Source organism: Alligator mississippiensis, chromosome 7, assembly GCF_030867095.1.
Source record: "Alligator mississippiensis isolate rAllMis1 chromosome 7, rAllMis1, whole genome shotgun sequence".
NCBI classification, from domain to species: Eukaryota; Metazoa; Chordata; order Crocodylia; family Alligatoridae; genus Alligator; species Alligator mississippiensis.
Window position 1 is genome coordinate 78980640 of NC_081830.1, and position 24550 is coordinate 79005189.

The 24550-nt window shown below is 42.5% G+C and overlaps 1 long non-coding RNA gene across 1 annotated transcript in view; it reads right to left on the reverse strand.

The window, feature by feature from the left end:
• Window positions 1-362: 362 nt before the first annotated feature.
• The window catches only part of LOC109280958 (uncharacterized), a 121517-nt gene continuing 97329 nt past the window's right edge, over window positions 363-24550 (reverse strand). The window contains exon 6 of the long non-coding RNA XR_009463530.1: window positions 363-443. This is a non-coding gene — a long non-coding RNA (uncharacterized LOC109280958). The remainder of the gene's footprint in view (window positions 444-24550) is intronic.

Consider the following 24550-nt stretch of genomic DNA (forward strand, 5'->3'; position numbering starts at 1 on the left):
TTGACAACATCAACCTCATTCATGGGTGTTTACTTAGGTTGGGCAAGAGATTTAACCAGTGCCAAAGGGAACAACTCAAAAGCTGACAAAATAGATACACCAGTAAAGAACAAGTAGACATGTACACAAAGCAAAATTAGGATAAGTGGGTCTAAATTGTCTAGTTTTCTTGCTCCACGGGTCCCCATATAAAGTATCTCAAAATAACTATCACCAAGGAGCAGGAAAACAATTGTAAAAAAGGTTATGCATTTTTTTTAAGTGCAGAGCATATGGGGGACCTATACTGTAACATGGAATCTTTTATTAGACAGCGTAAAAGTCAAATTGACAGTGTACCTTTAGAGTATAGATAGTACTAACCATTTCCCTCAAGGCAGCCATTTTGTAAATTTGAAGCTTAGATCACATAAATGTTATCCTGAAAGTAGAAGGCCAATTTCCTAAAAAAAAAAAAAAAAGATACGCTGGATTATGATAGTGTCAGTCTCAGAGCCTTGTTACACCTTATACTGTGACCCCCCAAAATGTTGATCAGTGTTAGTGCTAGCTCAAGTTTGGAGTAGTTTATATGTTCAGGTCAGCAGGGGCCTGGAGGACTGAAAGGTAAGAACTACCCCCCTCCCATTCTCAGCTTCCCCCCCTGCAGCTCTCCCAGTTGCCCCCCACGTCTTAGGATTCCCCTCCCCCACCCACTGCTTACTTGTGGCTGCCCATGCTGTCTGCCTCAGGGGAGCAGGCAGGGAAGGGTTAACCTGCCTGCCTGACTGCTGCCCTGCCACTGCCGAGCTGCAGCTCTTCTCCAGGTTGAGCCTCCCTCCTAGAGAACAGCAGTGGTGGTGGTGGCCAGGCAGGCAGGTTCATCTTTACCTGCCTGATCCCTAGGGACAGATAACATGGGCAGCTACAAGTAAGCAGGGCAGGAGGAAGAGGTAGAGGGAGCAGTGAGCAGGGATCTGGGGGGAAGTGGGCCCAATCCAGGCCAGCAGAAAGGAGGGGGTTGTTTACACAAATTGGGTAACACAGGTCAGAAGTAAACCTGCCCTGGAGTGGTGTAGCTTTGAGCTGTACAATGAGTTCTTGTAATTAATTTCAGGTGTTAACATGTGGACAATTCAGGGGTTAAGAGCTCCAGGAGCTACCCAAAATGAATCCAACAAGGTCCTCTGTCTCAGTCTCAGGGCCTTGTTACATGGTAATATTGGGTGGGTCCTGGAGCTCTTAACCCCTGGATTGCCTGCACATTAACACCTGAAATTCATTTCAAGCATTCATTATGCAGCTGAAAGTTATATCACTCCAGAACAGGATCATCTCTGATCCTCACTCCCCAGCTCCTGCTCCATTAATGTGTGGCCACTGTCCACAGACGTCCAAGTTGAAGTCTTCCAGTATCCTAGGATCTCTCACATCCTTCCCGTGGAGCAGGGATAGAAGCCTGTCCTGGCTCACCAGCCCTTTAGTGGCAACTCACAGCTACAGCACCCAGTCCTGCCCCTGCTTACCAACCCTCTAGTGGCAACTCACAGCTGTATAGGTGGGGGACCATCAGAGAAGGTTTCTAGACTAAGGGTGTGATTGCTCCAAACTCCAAGCTGGCACTAACACCTGTCAATATTTATGTGGCTCACAGCATAAGGTGTAACAAGGTTTTCAGCCCCTGTCCCCAGCCCCATCTCCGTCCCCATCCCAGGCTTGGCAAATACAACAGCCCAATACATATTCAGTATTGAAATAATTTATTCTTGACTCAGCTAGAAAGCATTATACTTCTGATATAGACGATCCTGGGTTTGATCACTGCTTGTGACCATAGTGTCTGAAACATACAGAATCACAATTTGTTATATAAGTGTGAAATGCGATATAAAAGGCCAGATGTCGTGGTAGCTGAAATTCTCAAAGCCACTGAATAGTAAACGACTGGGGAAATGCACATGACACTGATCATCCTTTGAGAAAGGAAGTAAATGACAGTACTGGACAAGTTAGCATACATTTAATAAAAGTTTAAAAAATGAGATTCCATTATCCAAGAGAAAGGGACAAAATGAATGGTTGTCTTTCTGAATGCATTAACCGCATGGTCTCAGATCCTAACAACCTATACTTACAAGACTCTGTGGACGTTGAAGCATATTTGGTTGGTGGAAAGCTTACTTTGCTTACCCCTCAATAACACAGTAATATTCACTCCAAAAATCTAAGGGCTTGCAGGACCTACCAAGCTGCACACATGTTGGGGGCGTTTGTAGCGCCCCACAGTACACATTCTGGTGTTCTCCATGCTGCAAGGCTGCGCTGCCTGAGTGTGCTCTGTGCTGGGTTTTTTTGCCGCAGGGTTTTTGGTTTTTTTTATACCTGGATAGCCATGGGGGAAAAAAAATGAAGCAACACACACTCAGCCAGCACCTGCTGCTGAAAAGTGGAGCCAGGTTGCCTGGAGCTGTGCTCTACTGCCAACCAGGCTCCACACAGAAGAATTGCCATGGCTGCAGCCCTGGGAGGACCTCAGGACCCCAGGTAAGGCTGCTGGGGCCAGCCCAGTGCTGGCCCCAGCCTCCCCTAACCCACCTGGGGCAACTTGCTGTGTGCCAAAGTGCACATGGCATGGGCATTCCCCAGGGACAAGTAGCAACGGTGCAAAGTGCACTGCTGCTACTTGTGCCCGGGGAATCAAATGTCCGTGCACATCTGGATGCACCCGCTATGGCCATATGCAGTAGATATTTTGTGGCAAAGAAATGAGAATGTTGTGGCAAACCAATCTGATGATCACATCAAGTTAGAACATTTCCCTTTAAGTCTGCGCTGCAGCAACCTCACCTTGTGTACAATGTACCTGAATTAGCTTTAAGCTAGCTGGGTCAGGTATGGCTATCAGCATAACCACAGCAACCCAAAACCCAAAACATTCTGGCTAGCCCACAGCATCCTCTAAGTCATCCATGCACCCATTTCAGCTCTGTGAGGCCACCAAGGAGACCCTCAGGGAGGGAACAAGGAAGGACTTTGCCTCACACCTCAGCACCCATTTCTTCAAAACAGAATAAATGCCCAAAAGAACTGTCAAATAGTTACCACCACTGAAAGTAAGGGAGGGTCTTTGAAACAGAAAGTGGCTGGGTATTAGCTCTATTACCTGTACCGTCAAATAGCACATCATAATCATCCCAAAGGGTTAGCCCTATGGGCTAGGGACAGACATTCAAAAGCCTGAGCCTGAATTGATTCAACCTATGCAAGTTAGTCTAACCTGGCTAGGCTGAATCGCTTTGTAACTGCACAGACATCCCAGAAATGCAGGCACATGCCTGCAGTGGCTCAGGCTAGAAGCTGGAAGGGGTGGCAGGCACTTGAGCAGCCCTCCCTTCTCTTCCACAGGGCTGAGCTGAGGGGGGGTGTGGCCAGGCCCGGCAGGATTAGGGAGGTATTCCCCGACTCCTTCATAACAGAGCATTTATCACTTCTGTTATCAGTATTTATCACCCCATCAGAAAACAAACAGCTTCTCTCATTAGTTCAAACTCTTCTTAAGCAAAGAAGGAATGGAGGGGCATTACCAGCTGAGCTTTGATTAGCTCCAAAAAGCCCTAAGACGACACTTGTTGTCTGCCACAACGTGGACCGTAGCCAGCATGTGGTCTGCTAGCTAATGCTGTGTGTCTGTGTAAAGCAAAGGGGATGGGGGGAATCCCTGCTTAGCAGGGAGTGGGGAGGCGATGGGGAAAGCAAGAGGAAAGCAGGAGGAAACCAGGCAGATGTTGCTATGCCTGCAAGTCTCTGCTGCAGCTGCAGCCAGGGAGCAGAGGGGAGGGGCCAGCCCTGTTCTGGAGCAGAGATCCCCGCCCATCCCAGAGAGCATGTTGGGATGCTGGGAGAGTTTGATTTTGCTTAAACTAGCAAAGGGTCTGGGGCAGACATTGCATAAAGCTGTTTGAGCCAAATCAGCTAAGTCTGATATACTACATTCAACCAGGTTTATCTCAAACCAGTTTCAGCCATTTTCAAACTGGTTTATGTGCACTGAATATCTGTTCTGTTACAGGTTTAAACCAGTTTCTGATCACTTAAACCAGTTTAGGTATAATGTCTGTCCCTAGACAAGAGGAAGACAGGATGCCTATGAAACAAAAGGAAGGATGATACTAATTGTGTTTCCTAAAGATAGCCACAATACCAAACAATAGCACAGGCTGATTCTGATATTAAAAGTGATATTAAAAGTGTCAGAAACCTCAAACACTGGCTCAAGTTAGTAGTTTTGCTAAAGCAGCCAAACAGCAGACAGGGGAAAGAACTATTTAGGGAATCACAAAATAATGATTACTTAAAAAGCCATTGAGATCCAGAGATGATATAGGTATAGATAAAGGGTCCTAGCCCCTAATCTCCCTCTTATATAACTGTTCTAATAATGACCGTGTTAGGTTTTGGTGACTATTTTTAGTTGTAGCAATATTTTATTTACTTTTGATTTCTTTTTCCTGGGGCATATGATAGGAGCTTTCCCTTTTGTAACCATGATCGTGTCAATGAGACAGCATGACTAGAAAGAGCTGTGCTTCACACCCTTATTACTATAAGGGTTTATGCCAATCCAGTCCTGTTTGCTATTGAGGTGCACAGGCCACTGGACACAGCTATCACCTTCTAGCCAGCGCAAAAAAGTGCAAGACAAACCTGGATATTTGTTTATAGGATATTATAAAATTAAGGAGTGGAAATTCATGTGGGAGATCTTTGTATATCACAGGCACTTTTTCTTCTACAGAAAAAGAAAATTCCTTTCTTGCATTACAAAGAGGTATGAAAGTAGTTAGCAGCACTGAATAAAAGAAAACCTAAGGGTTTAGTCAGGCTTTTGTTGGTATTTAAAGCATATTATTTTGTTGGACCACTGGTTTCTTTGCTGGATTTCTTTCCTTAACCTGTCGTTCTCTAGGTTAACATGCTTTCTGAGTGTTGTGCTGTGTATATCAGTAATTATTCCTGTGGCTTTCTAGATTCAAGTGTGTGGTAAAGTTCTGAGTGTTTCTAAGCACATCTTATTATCCATTTGCTGTACTGACCAAGTTTTATAAGGTCATTAATCATGCAATCTATTACCTTCTTTCTATGAAATTAATAGATTGTATGCATCATTTCTATATATACCATATTTATTTGAATCCGGTATGAGGTGCCCCCCTGCACTCCTATTTAACATGGGGAAGAAAGCCCTTTGTCTTGGTTTTGAGTACAAGGTGCTGGCAGGGCAGGCAGCTGCTGTGGCTTTGGGCCTGACTACCTGCCCCCCCCCCCACCTCTCACACACACACACACACACACACACACACACACACACCCCTCTGCATTGCTGCTGCTGGGCTGGGTTGGGGTCACACACCATGTCCAAGGTTGGCATGGAGCCAGAGGCTCCTAAGAGGAGCAAGAGTAAGGACAGGGATGCAGGCAGGGGGCCCAAGGCTGACGGGTGGGGAGACAGGGAAGGAAGATCAGGGGCCCAAGCCTGGGTGGGGGAAGGCAGCATGGGGCAAGGGGCAAGCTGCCTGACTTGTCCACCACCTACCCCCCACTATCTGACAACCCTACCACCTGTCCCACCACTGCCCAACCTCCACTTCCTCCCCCATCATCTGCCCCCCTACTGCCTCCTCCCCGGTGCAAGGCCAATTCATCATTAACTGGAAAATAGCAAAATCAGTAGAGAAAAGGGGGATTAGTCTAAAGATTTTGCGTTATTAAAAGGAGCTTTACTAACAGTGCCAAGGCACAATCCTCAAATTCTGAACGTTAGGAAAGAAAAAAAAGTACAGATAAAATGCAATCAGAGATGTGTCTGTTGGGTCAAATTGGCTTTTGGATCAAACCCCAGCCTCCTTGTTTGGCTTTGGGCCAAAATGCTCAGGCCACTTTGCCAACATTGCAAACTTGTTGTTCTTAAAGTGGCAGCTCAAAGAGAGGGATCTCTGTTCTCCATGCAGCAGGAGTAAAATCTGGGGATAAGAGAAAGGAAAAAAGAGAAAGAAGGGAAAGAGTGAAGGAAGTATCAGGTTAGGAAAAGAGGTGGGGGGGAGGGGAGTTAGGGATCTGATCCAAAATCTGCTTAAGGTCGCCTTTCAGTTGATGTTCCCATCATGGAGCTTTTGAGCCACTGACCAGTGATTCTCAACCAGGGTGCCATGGAGCCCTGCGATGCCTTGAGATCCTTTCAAGAGTGTCCCAGTGTGCCACATAATGTTAGCACTGTTAGGTGTGCAGATGTGTTTCACAAAATAAACCCAGAGATTTCAAATAGGAATTCCTAAAATTAAACCAGTTCTAACTTGTTGTGGTCTCTCTCTGCTCTTTGCAATGTAAGAATTGTGCTATCATATTTCTATAGTAAAAAATGAATGAAAATTAGGAGTTAGCATTTTCTGATGCATACCCTGAGTCTGCCTTGAGAGTTTAACAAGGTTCAGAAGTTGAACCATTGCCATAAACCATTAAGACCAGAGACTTAAAAAAAAAAAAGCCAGGTTGAATAAACTTTCAAAAACATGAACTGTTTAGATTCCTGCCATGTGTAGACAAAGTCAAGCAGAAAATCCAAATATGTAATGTCTGCCTTCTCTCGGCCGTGGGCTTGAACAATCTCCAGATAAAACCCCTGAATTAAAAATGCATGCAGTACTTCAGTAGATTACATTCAAACAACAAAAATTTAAAGCAAATCCAGCAATAAGAGTTGGTTCAAGGTGAGCCATATCTTTTATTCAGATGGTGTCTTTTTGCCTAATACCTTGCTATTCCTTTATCTTTACTTATATATGGTCTTTCAGCACTGTAATTTAGAATTCTACCACTCACTAGCCCAGATGGATTTTTTAATATAGTTTTCATGGCTCTCCAGTTGTTGCTAGTAAATAAAACAGTAATTTAAGGGATAGAAAAATAAAATCAGAAACCCATATATTTAAGTAACAGCCCTTACAAAAATGCATTACAGCTTTACTGTTATGTATGCCAATGCCATGCATCGCAAGTAAATTGCATGCTTAAAGTACTCTATTTTTATAAAAAAGATGCATTATACTTTAATTGCAAGAATAACATTCCACTTAGGACTACAATCAGCCTTGAAGTGGGTGCAACTGAATTGAAATCAGTCATCGATCTCCATCTGATGATTCTGTCAATGGGTCAGATTCAGAAGTGCTGCGTAGCTGCCATTAAAATCATCATTTATCCACAGTGGCCTATGAGACACTGTGCCTCTGGGAATTAAAAAATGCAGAAAGATTCACTGAATAGTTTCAGATGAGGAAATGGTGATCTCTTCACAGATATTCACTGAGCAGAAAAAGAGGCTAAGTTTGTTGCATAAATTATTTGTTGCAAGCTATTCACCAAGTTCCCATCTACAGTATATTAAATTTTCACGATTCACACAGTAGGTAACAGGATTGCATGCATGAGAAATTATTCTGAATCTTTAATAGATTCACTTGATGTGGCCACCCTGCACAGTTAATCTACAGGTTTTTATCTTTTAGCCTGGTCCATAGTGATGAATTCACATAGAAGACTGAACTTCAACATTTACAGCTCATTGGATACAAAAGGTACATTTCAAATGCATTAATTACAGTTTACTTTCTGGAATAAATTACCTGATTATAAACCTGATTATACCTTGATTCTGCTTGGGAAGGTAAGACCCCAAATCCAGAAAGGTGATTTTGATGCGAGTCAGGCAAATAAACAGGAGATCTTTTGGGGGATTTACTATGGCTCTTAAAATGGTTTTGGGAGCATTAGTCTATTCCAAGTTTGTGCATACCCCAACTCAATTTGATCTTACATTTCTCAGCTAGAGAGGCTGAAGTTTATATCAAACAGGAAAAATAACAAATCAAAGTGGTGGGGAAAAGCAACAAAGTCTTGGGGGAAAGCCCACGCACTGAGCCCAACGCATACCCAGAAGAGGCAGCAGGTTAGTTGGGCCTGGCTTACCTTACGTCTCTATAGATTGGGCACTTTAGTGGGGCTTTTTCAGTTTGATTGAATCAACTTTAGATAAAAGTGCTTGTTCTGGTAAAGCTCACGGTTTTTTAAACATCTGCAAGTAGATCTCAAGCATAACCTTATCCCAAAATATCCAAATGGTCTTGGCTAAGAATACTGATGTGAACTGAGATCTAGCTTTAAAAGCTATACAACAAAGACAACATTACTGAGCCATGGGAAAGGCTTCTGAGGTTTATTGAAAAGACTGGCTTTAAGATCAGATTCATTTAACAGCCTCACTAAGATCAGGCTGCGAGAGTTAGCAAGGTGCTGATGAAATCTGTTAATGTTATTCCAGTGGAAGGGCCTGCAAATACTGATCATGAAAGATCAAACATGCAAAAGGACTTAAAGGTGTTATAAGGCATCGGTGAGACCGCAGCTGGAGTACTGCATCCAGTTCTGGGTGCCACACTTCAACAAGGACATGGAAAAGTTTGAGAGAGCCCAGAGAAAGGCCACCTGTTTGATCAGAGACTTGCATGGCAAACCATACGAGGTAAGGCTGAGGGACCTGGGACGCTTCAGCCTGAAGAAGAGAAGGCTGAGAGGAGACTTGGTAGCAGCTTACCACTACATCAGGGGCATACATCAATGGCTCGGTGAACAACTGTTCACCAGGGCACCCTTGGGGAATACCAGAAGCAATGGTCACAAACTCCTGGCAGACCGTTTCAGGCTCAACATAGGGGAAAAACTTCACAGCTAGGGTGTCCAGACTGTGGAATAAACTCCCTCCAGAGGTGGTGCGATCACCTGCCCTGGAAATCTTCAAGAGGAGACTGGGAAGTCACCATGCTGGGGTCGCTTGACCCCAGTTGTCTTTCCTGCCTGGTGCAGTGGGCTGGACCCGACGATCTTCCAAGGTCCCTTCCAGCCCCTTATAATCTATGAATAAGTATGGAAAGACTTGAATACCACAAAAGCCACAAGGCCTGAAAAAAACAACAATTTAATATATTGGTGAAAAACAATCCAACACAGATGCATATTTCTAATACAGACCATAAATGGCACTAATTACTCCCCAGTTTTACTATGATTTCCTTGCTCTTGTACAGAAAGGCAAAAAAAAGATAAATACAAAACAAGGCAGCTTGCATATTCTTGTCATACTAGTAGTTAAAATGTGAAAAGGAAAAAAACACTCAGTGTAACACATAAGCAAAATCAAGCACTTAAAATATTCTTGTAGTCAAGATTGCTCTGGCAGCATTAATTCAAGCACACTGTTACATTTTTTATTCCATATACCCTTATTATTTATAAATGTAAGTATTGCTCTTACTAATTTTTGATATGATATATTCAGTATGTGCAATTGTGGCTGAGTGCACATGAATGGAACATTGGCTAGGAACACACATTTGTGTCCCTCCTTGGGTAGGGACACAAATTACATTTAAACCACTATAAGTGCTTGGAAACTGGTTCAAATCTGTAACATAACAGAAGTTCAGTGCACATAAACAGCTTTCAAAACAGCTGAAACCGGTTTAAGATGAACTTGGATGGATGTAGTATCATACTTAACTGATTTAAGTTAAACTGGTTTACTGAACTTCTGTCCCAGATCCTCTCCAGTTTCAAGTTAACTCAGTAGCCCAGCATCCCAGGATGCTCTGCACCTCCCCTGTAACTCACCCACCCCTTGCAGAGTGCATGGGCCGGCCTTGACCCAAGCCATCTGCTCCAGCTGAGCAGGGAGGCATGCTCTAGTGCCTTCCAGCTTATGGCCTGTGCCATTGCAGGCATGTGGCTGCATTTTCAGCATCAAAAGTAGATGTCTGTTCACTTGCTTATCAGTTCAAACTACACAGCTTAGACTAACCTGCAAAGATTGAATTGGTTCAGCCTTGGGATTTTTGATTGTCTGTACTCAGCCCTTGAATCTCCTGTGCTGCCCATTCAACTAAAGAACTGTAATGATACAATAAGACAGACCTGAGTTTTACATTTACAATAATTTACGCTATAATTTGATCCTTGAGCATGCATGAACCAAGACCCTTTTAAGGTTAGTCAGTTTGTCCTATGAAACCAGGCAGGATTCCTTTATATGTTTCCTTAATTGTCTCTCCATGATAATAAAGGTCACTTGCTGACTGATGGACTAACAGGCTTCAGATTTCCCATAAACCCAGGCAAACTGAAGACTGAGCAGCTAATGATCAACTAAGAAACTATAAGACTTGAATAGGGGCTAGATCTAGTGAAGAATGATGTGTTCACAGCTGAACTTAGGAAGAACTTAGAAGCTGAAGTCTGAAACCAACTAAAAAACTCTTCATTCATCTGCCACCTAAACTTAGAGGTGCCTGAACTCAATAGGTACCTCCTTGTTTGACTTAAAAGGTCGCTAGGTATCTGGACTCCAGCTACTGCATTGAATCCAGTAGAGTTCCAGCCTGGAAGAGAGCAGTTTGTAGGACTACAGTTTTAGATTATAAATACTTCTTAACTGGGGTCATAATTAGTTTGATTGAGTGGAACTTTATTGGCATGGCATGGCTAGCAATACAAGAGTTGCAACTCTCTAGCACCTCTGACCCCCCCTCTATGTGTTACATATATTACTCAGTTAACCAGTTAACTGTGCGATTAATTTAGACTGGCTACACATGCAAATTAACTATCAGGCCATAAAAAGTCTGTTCGGCTATAAAGTTAGAACTGGAAAATGTGTAATAAATTTATAACTAACTTATAGCTATCCTCTGGCTGGGAGCACTGTCAGCTGATGGGGATCCCAGCTGCAGGGATACACCATGTGCAGCCAGAGCTAGGAGTCTTGCAGCTGCAGGACTCTAAGCCCTGACAGCTGTGGGGGTGCTGATGGGACTCTCAGCCCTGGAAACCATGAGAGTCTGCTGAGGCTGACAGTCTCATCAGCTGTGAGATGTTCCCACATGTGGTATGCCAGGAGGTGCCATTGTGTGGATCATGCATTAGATCCCATTGCACCTTTACGTGCGCACATAGAAGGGCCTTTTCAGTCATGGAATGACACAAAGATGGTGGCAGTTGTAGACATGCTGGAAGACTAAAGAAAAATCCAAAACCTGAATCTTGACAAATTGGAGAGACTGTCCAAAAATCAACATGACAAAATTCAATAAAGACCAGGGCAAAGCAACACACAAGGAAGAACCAAATGCACAAAGATAAAATATCCAGCTAGGGAGCAGCATAGTAGAAAACGATCTGGGAGCTACAGTATGTAACATACTAAATATGCATCAATCTACTATGCTTTAGTAGAAACAGGAAATCTCATTCTAAGATTTGTTAACAGGAGTATCCTGCAAAAGACATGAGAGACCTCAGCAGCTGAAACCTATTAGTCCATTAGTCTAAACATGTGACCTTTGTTATCTTGGGGTGTGAACAAGTGTTCACCATACCTGGTTAAGTTTTAGGTGGGCTACTTTAAGCCACCTAAAACTAAGCCAGGAGTGGCACATACAAGCATTCGCCACTGCCAGGAACAAAGCGAGCAGCCTGAGTTAAATAACTCAGGGGAAGAGGATGGGCTGGTGGGATCAGGAGGTGGGGAGGGGCTGCTGCTAGGGCCACAGGTGGGTGTTGCCCAGTCTTACAGGGAGGGTAGTCAGAGGGCTAAAAGCCAGGCCAGGCTTGGAGGGTAGGAACAGCACAGCCCCAGGGCTGGGATGAATGGATGTACTTTCCCAGCCACAGGGCTGTGCTGTGAATGCATGCAGGCATTTACTAGATTGGGTTAATCATTTATGGGAGCATCTACATGACAAGTTTACTGCAGAGATGATTAATTAGCTCTGCAGTAAATGTATCAGTGTCTACATATGCACCCCTATTAGGGTACAGGAAACTAATAAACTCCACAGCAGGGTAGTACTTGTATTTACAAGTACTAGCCTGCTGCAGAGCTTTTTTTGTGCATAGTAGCACATGTGTAGATGCTGACCCAGCTGGCTGGGGCAAGAGGGTGCTTCAGTGCAGGGGCTGCCTGCTGGCTAGCCCCACACTGAAGCACCCTCGTGCCCCAGCCAGCACCTCCACAGCACACTGGGTCTTGTCAGAGCAGCCCTGGGTTGGCAGGCTGAGCTCCTGGGCTCCCTGCTAGCCAAGGCTGCTCCAACCTGGCTCAGTGTGCTATGGTCCAAATGCATATGTAAACTGTGCATGTGGGAGCTTACCAGGTGCAATAAGCTCTGGACTTTATTGTTGCACATTAAATATGTTAACAATCAGGAGGTGAACTAACTTAGAACAGGTAGGCCATTTTTGGGGATGATATAAGTCCTGCAAATGCCCATACAAGTGAATATTTACATATACCTAACCAAGTAAATCTAAATGTAATCCACAGTCCGATGGCTGGGGAATTGGCTCCAAGGCTGGACTCAGAGAGTGGTGGTTGATGGAAGTGAATCATCATGGTGCTCCGTGACCAGTGGTGTCCCCCAAGGCTCCATCCTTGGACCTGTTCTCTTTAACATCTTTATCAACGATGTGGATTCTGGTGTCAGAAGTGGACTGGCCAAGTTTGCCGATGACACCAAACTTTGGGGTAGAGCATCCACACCCGAGGATAGGAAGGTGATCCAGGCTGACTTGGATAGGCTGAAAAAGTGGGCTGATACAAACCTGATGATATTCAACACCAACAAATGCAAGGTTCTCCACCTTGGGGGAAAAAACAAACCCGTAGCACACTTAGAGGTTCAGCAATGCTATGCTCACTAGCACCAAGGCTGAATGAGACTTGGGGGTTATGATTAACCACAAGATGATCATGCGCCACCAATGTGATGTTGCAGCTGGTAAAGCAAAACAAACTTTGGCTTGCATCCATAGATGCTTCTCAAGGAAATCTCAGGAACTCATCCTCCCGCTGTACTCAGCCTTGGTGAGGCCGCAGCTGGAGTACTGCATCCAATTCTGGGCTCCACAATTCAAGAAGGATGTGGAGAAGCTTGAGAGAGTCCAGAGGAGAGCCATGCACATGATCAGGGGACAGGAGAATAGGCCTTACGACGAGAGGTTGAGAGCCACAGGATTCTTCAGCCTGGAAAAGCACAGGCTCGGGGGTGACCTGTTGGCTGCCTATAAGTACCTCAGAGGTGTGTATCAGCATCTGAGGGAACATCTGTTTACCAGAGGACCCCAAGGGATGACAAGGACCAATGGTCACAAACTCCTTCAAGACCATTTTAGGCTGGACATAAGGAAAAACTTCTTTATTGCCCGAGCCCCAAGGCCTGTAATAGGCTCCCTCCAGAGGTGGTGCAAGCACCTACTCTGGACTCCTTTAAGAAGAGTTTGGACACTTATCTTGCTGGGATCCTTTGACCCTAGCTGACTTCCTGCCCTTGGGGCAGGGGGCTGGACTAGATGATCTCCCAAGGTCCCTTCCAGCCCTAATGTCTATGAAATCTTTAATGATTGTACATAACCTTGATGAGTCAATTAAGAAACCTATAAAGGAGTCTTGCCTGCTTCCGTAGGTTAAAATGACTGACCTTAAAGGGGTCTTGGCTCATAAATACTCAAAAAGAAATTATGATGTATATTATGGTCACCACACTTTAAGAAAGGTGTAGACAAATGAGAGAGTGTCCAGAAGAAAGCAACAAGAACACAGGTTTGAAAAATGTGATAGCCGTCTTTCCCTCATTAAAGGTTTCCATAACAGGACAATGGTTCTCCACATCTAGTGCGAGGAAGGACAAGAAGAAATCAGCAAAAATAAAAGGATTTAAGCTTGACATTAGGAAAACTTCTTAAAGAGAATGATAGTGAAGTACCAGGACAGACTATACCTATGACTATTTTGTAATCTCCTTCATTGGAGGCTTTTGAAGTACAGATTATATAACTTCTGACTGAGGCAGGATTACTTGGACTTCCCTGACAGATGTTTATATAACCTAACTAATCGTGCCTTGGTGCAGGGGCTTAATGAAACAATAGCTTCTAGCTCTTCATTGCCATGGCTTTCTGACCTACCTATGGTTCCACTATGCACAATACTTGAAGTTTCCTCTTGTGTCCATTTATCATAGGATCAGTTTATCTGCGTCGTGTGGGCAGCTGATGCATCTTTGTGCTTTGTAAAGGAATAACAACCAGCAAGTTTTCGCAGAGCATTTACCCATATTCAAAAATTAATCTCATTTTCCCCATGCTTATATCTGCATTCTTTTTGCTTCCTGTGAGATACAGTTTCATTTTAACTAACAAGTGAGGATAAATGACTTAAAATGTAGATGGTTTCCCTCTCTGGTAAAATGTGGCTGTTTACCTCTAGACTCACACAAACAAGTACAGATGACACACGGGGTATATTTTACCTAGAAAGAGGCAAGCAAGTTAATATAGCATTCCAGAAGTTGGCACCAGAATTGTGCCAGAAATTAAATGAGCCAGATTTGGGCCTGTTGTACATTCATGAGGAGAGCACTCACAAATGCAATTATTATGTGTAATATGACAAGAAAAAATTAAATATGAACTCTGCACCCAGCCAATAAATTCTGCAGTAGCAATTTTTCTAGGAATTATTCCTCAGGCAATGTCTATGTAGTCCTGAGAAGAAGGTGGTTTTAACATTTTCTACATGTCCCTGTCCCTTCTCCAAGCTGTTATCTCTCCCTGAGTATTTCAAAGTCCCCATGGCTAATCCAAACCTCCCCCTAAGTAATGTTATCTGATAAGGGAACAGAAGCAGAACACAACTAATCACAGCTAGTACACGTCAAATATGGGCATCAAACGCATGAACTCATTTACTAGGGGTGTGGAAAATGAGCCCTATTCAATTTGGATTCGACCTGAATCAGGGACAGTGATTCAATTCAGTGATTCAGATCACTGTCCCCGATTCAATTCAGCCTTATCTGACTGATCTGATACGGAGAATCAGTGATTTGGCCATAGACATAGCTTTAAATGTTTTTTCTACATACCTCGAGGTACCAGGCATGGCTCATGAACGCTGTGATGCTGGGACAGATGGAGCATCCCATGGGAGAGTGGGAGGGCCCCCTGCATGCTTGGTGGCAAACCTGGAAGTGGACCAGAAGTACTTCCGGTCCACTTCCAGAACTGCCGGGGAGCATGCTGGGGGCTCCCTCTCCGCCTCCCTTGCTCAGTGATTGGCTGCGGGGGGACCCCAAGTGCCCCCCCCCCAGACCCAGGAGGTACTTGTCACTGAGTGGAGGGTTGGGGAGGCCCCCACATGCTCCCTGACAGACCCGGAAGTAGACCAGAAGTGCTTCTGGTCCACTTCTGGGTCTGCTGCCGAGCACACTGGAGAGCCCCCCATGCTCCTGTGGGACACTCCATCTGCCCCACCATCGCAGTATACACAAGCTGCCTAGTACCTTGTGGTATGTCGAAAAAACATTTTAAGTTGTGTCTATATCTAAATCATGGAATCTTTCCAAATCTCTCCAAAACAATTTGGAGGGTTCTGATTCGATTCAGAGAGATTAAAGGGTTTCCTGATTCAATTCAGATTCAAAGATTTGGCCACCGAATTGGAGATTCAGCCACCAGGTAACATAACTATTAAGAAATCACCAAATAATTGGTAAAATGAATGAACCCCTTACCATCCACTGAGGGTATTCTATGAAAAGGAGAAACAAAGAACTCTAAAACTGGTCATTTATTGACTGCATATTATTGTCTCTACTGAAGACAATGGAATGACTCCTCTCTACAACATCTGGATCAGCTCACAAATATAGCTTCTTGTCCTGGAGCCAGATGCTCATTTCAGCTATACCTATGTAAATCAGGAGTACAATGGTACAAAACTGATTCAGTGAATCAAAAAAGAACAGGCCCCCAAACTGCTTTGAAAGGCCACCCACTCTCTGTGTTAGGGGCCACTTTTCCCATGGCCACTAAAGCCAACGTGAAGATTTGAATCAACTTCATTGAGCACTGGTATGCCCCCAAATCCACAGAGGCTCAGTTTCTTATACAATACTTATCCAAAAATAACTGATTGACAATTGCAACATGGGGAAGGGGGGGGGGGGCAGGGGGGAAGAGGTAAATGGGGAAATTTTAAACTACTTATATACATTGTATTCTTGTTACCTGACCAGACTTCGGCCAACCACCACTTTAAATGCATTACTTATAAGATGCACCACCTTTAATATAGCCTATGGGTATTTTGCTGGCACATCATGACAACAACTCATGGTTCATCTTTTTTCTCTCCATATGAAGAGGTCTCCTAGCAACAAGAGGATAATATCAATGGTCAGATCACAGAAGAGAACTAAATAATGTTTAGTGAATTTTTTAAACCTTTTTAGTTTGCTAAGTTTTTTTTTCTACCAGTCAATCCACTAGATGCAAAAATATGTAACATAATCAAAAGAGAGAAAGACACTTGCATTATCATAGACAGAAACCTTACATGTTTCCATGTGCTTCCAACAATAACATATTTCCATAAGAACAGTAAAAGGCGAAGATGGAATGGAAAAAAGGGTCTGAATCCCAAGCTTGCACTGAAATAAGTCCATTGAGGAAACTGGAGATACAACACAGTAAAACAAGCAAAAGGCATAAGGGAATCAGCCACAAGCCTCCAAGTTGCAAAAAAGTGCCTGCCTTATTTCTTAGATCTTTTCAGAGTTGCAGAAAGAAGAGATGCTTAATTGTGTCAGGAATCAATGTTTAATCACAGACTTGCTAGCTGTGCCTCAAGCATCACTGGGGTAGGTTTTCTTGCGAAGGGTGAATAGCAATTCAAATTTGAAGACAAAGAAGAAAGCCTAAAAAATATTCTATCCCAAAAATGAGGATTGCTAGCCCTGAAGCAAGAGAAGGCTGAGAGGTGATCTTGTGGCTGCCTATAAATTCAACAGGGGAGGGCAACAGGGAATAGGAGATGCTCTATTTACTAGGACACCCCTGGAGTAACTAGGAACAATTGTCACAAATTGATGGAGAGCAGATTTAGGTTGGACATTAGAAAGAAATTCTTCACAGTAAGGGCTGCCAGAATCTGGAATGGCCTTCCAAGGGAGGTGGTGCTCTCCCCTACCCTGGGGGTCTTCAAGAGGAGACTGGACAGCACCTGGCTGGGGTCATCTGACCCTGCCTAGGGCAGGGGGTTGGACTCGATGATCTACTGAGGTCCCTTCTGACCCTAACATCTATGAATCTATTAAACCAGAGGCCTCATAAGTGAAAGACTGGCTGTCTTATTATCTATCTCGAGTCCCCTTTCAGTCTCTCTTTCATACACACATACACATATTATTTGTAGCAACTAAGGGATCTAACAGTTTTTAGCCAACAACAACATGCAAACAGCAGTATAGAGCTCTACTTATGCCATTGCAGGGTATTTCAAACTACTTGACACAACCCCTGAGATATCAGATTGCTGTATGTTCGAAAGGATAGTTCCACATGCCAGGCAGCCTCAGTAGCTGCAGTACAGAGAAGGCCATGAGCATGGATCTAATTTTGTCTTGGATAGCACGGCTGTCAAACATAATGCCTGTGGCCACAGAGTCATGTCACCTGCCCAAAGAGCTCCCAGAGGGACCAGGAATCCAGGGCACAGGGCCCACCACTGAAATCTAGGGCCCAGAGTTGTGTTGAGGATGTATGTCAGCAGCAAAAGGCAGCAAGTGATGGCTGTATTAACTCCCGCTCTGCCACTGCCACTCACCACTTTGTCTTCTTGTCCAGATCTGGCCCATGAGGACGGGAGTTTGATACCCTTGATATACATGCCAGTTTCAGAAAAAAACATTTGGACTACTCTATATGCTCCATGTCTAATTTTCAAAGGAGCTAAGCAAACCCCACTGGAGCTCTGTGCACTGACATTTTCTGAAAACCTACTTCAGCGTGTCACACGTTACACAAGCAGGAATGGAAACCCCCTTCCCCCAAATAAGAAATTATTTGTCCATATTTGAGCCTTTCTAGCTATCTGATGCAGCTCTTCCAAATGCAGGATTTCAGGGGAAGAAGCAGCAGTTCAATGACTCAACACGCTTTTATCGGGATATAAAATCTATAATCTGAAAAAATTTAAATTCCCTTATTAGGATCATCAGTCACCGTTGCCGTCAAGTTCGCACTTCCACAAGCTACTGCCACTGTTAATTTTGTGCTAACTTTTCACCTGCCAACAGCTTCCAAACAGGATTTATTTTCCTCCTGAACAAATGTCTTTGCAGACTCCAAAGGCGTGAGCTAAACTCAATGTTGAAAATGTGGCTGTGCTCATATTGGCTCATCAGGTAGGCTGGGTTAGGTGTGCCTACGCTATTTTGAATCAGGTAAAACATGATCTTTACATACTTCTTGAAAGCATAACTCCTCTGAACATAACTTAGTGCATTATTAAATGCAGGTAGGCGATAGATTTCAACAACCTCCACTATTATACAGTTTTTGTAGCATTTCTTACAGCTGAAGAAATTATCCTGTCTTTATCATCTGCATTAGAGTCTATAAATATAAAGTGTACTTCTCTTCTGAGAAGAGTTATTTGGGTAATTGGCAGCCAATTGCTTCTCTCTCTGTGGATATGGTTCTCCTTGGTTCAGAGGCTCAGGGCTTCTGAATGCTGTCTAATCCTAAAGTCATTTTTGGATTCCAAGTCTGATGCCCCAAGTTTTGAATTTTTAATCGTGAACTGATTTACATGTTCCAATTGCTATTTTAAAAGACCTCTCTCAAACTTGCACACGAACATAATTAAACAACTCATTTGTAACCAAACAATCATGATTTGAGTCCACCAAGAAGAGAGATTTCCCCACTATCTTATTCTTCCCGTCTCTTCAAGGAGAGTCATGCCTCGACTGGCTGTTGCTTTAACGTGGGTCCAATTCAACTTCCAATAAAAATATTGTAGGGAGGGAAGGGGGGAAGGTGGTTTATTTAAATCTCCCATACAACATTCTGTCACTATATGGGTGCCTCAGAGTTTGCTCCCACCTTTTAACCCCTTCACAATGCTAGAATGGAATAAAAAGGGTCTTCGTATAAATGGCAATCTGATCTTGGGAGCCTTTCCATCTACTTTAATTGGAGCTGAACCATGTCATCCTATGGAAAAATGACTGAAGTTGATCATAGATGGCATAGCTGTATTGCAGCCTTGGACTCCTGGGTACCAGGCTACTATATCCAGTGGCACAGGGATTCATAGTCTCTCCCTCTTTCTCTATTATTTTTCCAGTATTAGCTGCTGAATATTCAATGTATTTGCCTTTCCCTTCCAAATTATGGGCCCACCGGGTCCATTTGTCCAGATTAACCTTAACAGTGGTAATATCTGGCTGTATTAAGGGGTTGTTTTCTCTAGCAGAGTTTACATGGAAGCAAATATGGTTCCCAAAGGGACGATGAAGATGCTACAACTCCTTGTCGCCTCAGCTATCCACATGTAAGACACTTCGGTGTTTGTTTGCTTTCAGTGAGACATCTGAGAATTTGTCTTCCCTTCATCTATCCAGCCGAGCAGTTGTCTCTGTCACTCTCATACATAATTACTCGCCCTTTTTTTCCCCCTTTCTTGGTAGACTGAAATAAGTTGCCCCAATATACAGTGAAGCAAGTCACAAAGTAGTAGCGGTTCTGTTTGTTACTTATTTCTTTATGCAGTCACATCCTCTTTAAATATTTTTCCCCATTAAAAACCTTTCCCAATGAAACCTCTCTTAAGTAATCACCTTGTGAAATATCAGTTGCCTAGAAAAGGTTGGCTTTTAACTAAAGGTCAAATAAAATTGCAACAGAAACCCTTGGGATACTTATAAAAGGTCACTTTAAAAAGTGGCTTTTCCCTCCTGGTGTATAGGTGTCGCTATACCATATGTATTCTGTGGATTAAATTTTCAGAGAGAGATCTGAATTCAGATGTAAAATTAGTACTCATACTCTTCTGAATGCACTCATGTATAGGCACAACAATTAGAATATTCACTTCTAGCTCCCCCCATTTCAAAATAACGCAGTGGCCTCCAAATAAAATAATTAGATGTCAAAAGTTTAATATTTATGCCTGCAAACCGTGGCACAGCGTGATGATGCCTGAAGAACTGTGGTGGCCAATTTATATGAAGTTTTGAAATGTTTGCCTCCAGAAATATATTTTTTTTAGTTCTATGCTTGTTGAGCCGGATGAACATTTCACAGTGAATAATTTATTTGATTAATTTAGGTCTTTTGTTGGTTTACATATTTCCTTTCCACCGACTTCCCCCCCTTCCCCCCACACCAATTTGTTCATTATTTGAAGTTACTGAACAGATGGTCTATTCAAATATATTTCTGCCTTATGATCGCTCACAATTTATTTGCCAGGGCCAGTGCTTCAAGTATTTACTATGTACGTGCTGTGATTGAACTCTTACATCACGTGACGATTGTTTTTGGGGCCTGACTGAAATGATTCCCAAATCCACAGAATGGCTGCATGAAAACTGATGGTAAGGAACTTGTTAGCAGCCGAATTCAAAATCTCAGAGGACTTTGGATAGGATTCTAGGGCCCAAGTTAAAAGTACTCAAACTGGTCCATAACATTGGAGCCAATGTAATTATTTACAGCCTTGATGACATTGTTTCTTGTTTACAGATTGATTAATTAATACATGAGTATATAAGCCCCTGACTCAATACACATAAATTAGATGATATCATTGTCTGTTTATATAAAAAACCAAGTAAATCGAATTGGAAAGGTCAAGGAACTATGCCCTTGAAAAGGTCAAGGTGCTTTGGTTTGAATGATAATTATGAATATTCTTTGCTTTGTTTTTATTCATAAGGATCTTCATGTTTGGTACCTTCCTGTGGAAATAGATGCATTTCCAGCCTGCATCCAGAGCTGGGACTAGAAGATGCCATCCCCTTAACTAATACACTAAGATTCTCCTGAAAGCAATGGAGCTTTTAAAGGAACTCTACCTGTTTATACCAGCTCTGAATTGGGCCCTATTTGTTATTGCTGTTGCTGACCCTAATGTGAAAGTCATAGTAGACAGTCAACACTTCCTCTTCAATGAGCTGAGCTGAGAGCAAATAAGTGATCCAACATATTCCCTACCCACTTTTTCATGTAAATGTTACATTTATAGATATTTACCTGCACAATATCTTCAGTAGCTTCACCTTGAATTGGTATTAATGCAATTTTTAGCTGCTTAGTAAAGACTGAAATTAAAGGGATACGTGGCTCCTATCAGCTTGTATACCAGTGTAACACTGCCATCTACAGGGCAGAAACCCTCCATTATTTAAAACGACTAATTTTTGCAATCAAGAAATAGAAGCCATTGAAGTTGAAAATGTAAGTGTCCAAAATTAGCCCTGCTTGATCAGCCTGACAAGCTGTGCCATTTTATAAATTAGCCAGTAATAGTATGGCTCACCAACAAAAATATTATATTAAACCAGCTACTAAAGCCCAGTGAGTTACAAAGCAGAAGGTTTCCTTTAGTGTAAAGGAATTATGATTTGGAAAAAGAAAAGTGTGTGGGGGGTGGTGATCAGGGAGAAATAATGTATTAAATACAAGGGGTTTCCAATTGCTAGTTACTTTCCCAAATTCTTTTAATAGGATTTTCATATATGTATACATCTTATTTTAGAGAGGATACATATAGAAACCATGCTCAGTAGCCTTCTTTGTTCTCAGTTATGAGCAAAGAATTATGCAATGTTCCAGTTGCAAGTGGACCAAGCATACTTCCCATAAGTAAAAGGGAACATATAAGAACTAACATTTACTGGGTCAGATCTTACCTAGTATCCTGTCTCTCACGGTGTAAACTTGTGTTCATAAAGGGCATGAGCTTGCCCAATGTGTTGAGAGCTGTGGTCATAAATTTCACCAAAACACTAAATATATACATAAAGTTTAAGTATATGCATCATCCCATTGGTTTCAAATGTTTGAAGTTAAGGGCATGCTTATTGCTATTATTTGTCTCTAACCCAATAGATATTTGATATGGTTTAGTTCTATGTATTAAATAAAGTCAAATATCAACCCAAGGCTGTAAAGACATTGAGGAAATGGAAATGCCATTAAAGAGGTTTTGGACTGCAAGAACTTTTTCCATGCTACCTGGATTGAATTACAAAATCTTAGGCTATGTGTGCCCAACCAAATTATCACAAGGTACCATTGGTAGTGCTAAAGTGATAGTGAAAATGTGCAAGAGGCAAGAAATCTTGTGGGAGGTATCTTTTCCTGAACCAACGGCACGGTTGGGATAAACACAGGCAAGTTTTCGGGTAGCGCCCCTTCCCCAGGCCTCTGGGAGAAAAGCAGACACAGCAGAGCTAAGTACTAGCAGAACTACTGTCAAATGGTATAAATAGAGAGATTTAACAGCAGGCTTCAGTCTGATAAACCTACAAGACATTGTTACAAATGTAACCAGTAAAAGAAACAAATTCCAAGTTGTTGGAGATAGGGCAATAAAAAGTCAAGATAATTAGATACTACAATACATTGATCTTTACAAAGAGGAATCCTCATTTGAGCCTTAATTTAGTTGGCTACTTAAGCATGTGTATATCTTCCAGTCCGTGAGCAATCCCACCGAAGTTAAAATCTAACCCCGCAGAATGCTGATGATAAAGAGTAATCGGCAGACGTCTTTGTGGGCCTATATTTTTCAAATCCGGGCAGCCAAGTCGGAGCACCCAACTGTACGCGTGGAAATGACATCCATCACTTGGTCACCTCAAAATTTGTAAAAGTAGTGACTCGTTTGCTGAACACATTACTTTTTTTAAGCACCTAGTATGTTTCTGTGTGCTCCAAAATATTAATTTGGTACGATAATCTAGGATCCCAAGCTTGTGAAAATTGGGATCCCTACAGTTGTACTGCTCCTTTAAGGCTGCAGACCGACATGGGAAAACAAAAACAAAAACAGTGCTTTACTGGAAGAGAAAGCAAGTTATTTGGACCTGGCTCACCAGCATCTGTACAGATCAGTTGTTCAGCAGGGCTTTTTAGCACTTTTATCTAATAGCTGATTCAAACTAACGCTATGCCTCTTGCGGGCATGTGCTGCACTTGGTGCAGGGGCATGCTGAGCTGAATGTAAAGCACCATTTTGGGGTTTTTTTCCACATCTGTAAGCAGCCTGAATTCCTAGTATATTATGATAGTCATAATATAGTAGAAACAGAAATACCCATGTAACTCAGCATTAGATGTTTATGAATTCCATGTTAAAATAACGACTGCTAGTGAAATCTGCAGCAACCCAGCTTCATATCCCTCTTCCCCTCTTATAACATTGTCCCAGTGTTTGGTTCATGGGGGCGATAAGATTTTTTTAAAAACTATTTGCAAGATCATTGCCTCTCAAATTGCACGATGGATCTACTAGTCATTTTTGGCTAAAACTGCGTTTTCTCTAAAGGAACCACAGTTAGACAGGAAAGAGGGGGGAGAATGGTCAGAGAACATTTGAGATAACTAAGGCTGTTCTAATTCATGAAACATGAAAAATTATATCTGCGGTTCCACGATCTAACACGAAAACAAACAACGGAAAGAAACTAATGTGATATATCCAGTCTTGCAGCATACTCCGAGAAAACTAGGTCCAATTGGTCTACCATGGTCCAGTGGATGGTTTAATTCAATTACCATCACTGCACTGAGCTGCAACCTAAGCAAGCAGTTCAGCCTTAGTGCCTTGGTTTCTTTATTTACATGCTAAATAGCTGCTAAATTTCCCTAGTACTAAATTAGTATTAAATAAGTACGTAGTACTAAATTAGTATTTCTACTAAATTAGTATTAGGACTAAATTTCAGTAGTACTTAATCAGTATTTGAGGTCATCTAAACGTATCCAGTTATCTTCAGTAGGGATTACTGATATAAGGACAAATAGCATTAGTAAATACAGAACAAGGAAATAGAAGCATATTTTTACAGTGACCACTTAATATTCAGGAAGGATTAAAATTCTCTACCGTGCTAGTGCAGATGAGAATAAAATAAAACAAAAAATGAATCTGGGTGGTGGGTGCATTTTATTCTAAAAATAAAAGCCAGGTGATGCATTTCCATATTTAATAAGTTAGGCAAGGAAGGGTCCTTATGGTTCAAGAATATCAATTAAGTGAGAATAATACAGGTCATTTTCCAAAAACTGGAAAGAGAACTGCCAGTTTCTAGTTACTGATTTTCAAGATGGCAGCAATTAATTTAGAGACCTTGTCATTCTGGACTGAGCCCTGGGATGGTTTTCACAGTCTTTAGCATTCTGCTATGTAAACAGGCATTTGCGTGTGAAAGAGTATTCGCAGAGTTCAAGTGCAGTGTCAAGTGACTGAATACCCTGAGAGAAACTAGGAGCTCTTCTAGTTGGGGTAAAAAATTATTAACATGCAACAGGGGTCGTGGTAGTGAGATCCCACTGAAGTCTTGACTTTGAAAAAGGGGCAGAGGGAAAGAAATTAAAGAGTGATCGGTAAGCA